Here is a 1,606-nt window from a genome sequence, read left to right as displayed (position 1 = left end):
CAGCGCCTCCAGGCAGGCTGTGGTGCGGCGCAGATGCGCGGGGGCCGCGCCGTGCCCTGTGACCCCCTGTGGACAGAACAGCCCGAACCTGCCCAGGGCGGGGCGGGCAGCAGGGATGGCCTGGCTCGGGGTGGACGTCTGCACGGAGAGCCCGGACGGCCGTGTGGTCTCCCAGGGCGAGCCTGCGCGGGAGCCGTGAGCAGCTGGGCTGGGGCTGAGCACAGCAGGGAGGGAGGCAGCCTGTGCTGAGGGCTGGCCGGGGCCTCCGAGACCTCCAGAGCCCTCCGGGGAGGGCCTGGCTCCCACCTGGGCATCTGGAGCCGGAGCAGCTCCCTGGCTGCTGCCACTCTGGAAAACTCCGCCACTGGCCTGCGACGCCAGGGCTCTCAGGGACCCCTGGGGACTACAAACCCCTGGAGCCTGGGATCTGGGAAACTGGGGCCCACGGACGTCCACCCCCAGCGCAGCCAGTGCCAGCCCTGAGCCCCCCGGGGATCTGAGAATCCCTCCGCAGACCCCCTGCTGGTCAGGGCCTTGTGAACCCCCCAACCACCTCTTCCTGAGCGGCTGGCAGGGCGCGAGGTGATGCTGCAGACGGCCGCGTGGGGGCGCCAGCCCGCGGGGAGCGCCAGGCGAGCGGCTCTCGAGGCGGTGGGCGCTCCAAGCCCTGGGCGGAGGTGGCAGGCGTGCCCCCCGCCGCGGGGAGCTTGCACCGCGGGAGGCAGGAGAGAGGATGGCAGCTCTAGGCAGTGGCGCAGGCTCACGTGGGCTCGCGGCCACCCAAGGAAGGAGCGCTGGGGAGCAGGGCGGGCAGGCGGCTGCAGGTGGGGGGCGTGGGGGAGCCTTGCGAGCAGGTGCGCCGCGTCCACGGGGGAGCGGGCTGCAGGAGCCGGAGGAGCCCAGGGCGGGGCATCGGTGAGGACCCACCCGCCACGACCCAGACCTGCCTGCCCGAAGACAAACACGCCCACACCTGCTCAGCCGACAGACACACACACACACACACACACACACACACACACACACACGCACACGCGCACACACAGCCCGTCGACAGACGCACGCACCCCACACCCCCACTGGACGGAGGGCAGAGGGCGTCCTGCCCAGAAAGGGCTCGCGGCCGGTTTCGGGGCACCCGTGGGCCTCCGGAGGGTCTTTGTGCGCCCCCCGCCACAGACCCTCCCCATCTGCCATCCTTCCCTCCTCCACCCCGTGTGCGGCCACCACCGTCACCCTCAGCAGGCAGAGCTGGCGTTCGCACGTGGCCTGACCGTGCAGCGTCCCCAGCACACGCACACGCTGTGCACACACGTGTGCACAGACGGCAGCTGGTGCCACAGCACCACTATTACAGCCAGTCCCTGGGCGCGGGGTCCAGGCCCCTTGTGCTCTGGGTTTGGGGTCCAGCATGGGTGGGGGAAGAGCTGAGGCTGAGGGTCAGAGCACAGGGAGGCCGGTCCCACTCTGGGCCTCGGTGGCTGTCTCCGACACGCCAGCGTGAGGGTCTCTGGGTGCTGGTCGGGGGGCTCCAGCAGAGTGCCCCCCCCCAGGGCCCAGACCCTCTCCTGTGCCTGCGTGGACGGGACGGTAGCCGGGAGTCTCT

The sequence above is a fragment of the Propithecus coquereli genome, unplaced genomic scaffold (assembly GCF_000956105.1).
Source record: "Propithecus coquereli isolate 6110/MARCELLA unplaced genomic scaffold, Pcoq_1.0 Scaffold377, whole genome shotgun sequence".
Lineage (NCBI taxonomy): Eukaryota > Metazoa > Chordata > Mammalia > Primates > Indriidae > Propithecus > Propithecus coquereli.
The sequence above is the reverse complement of the archived record's forward strand: the minus strand, read 5'-3'. Positions refer to the sequence as shown.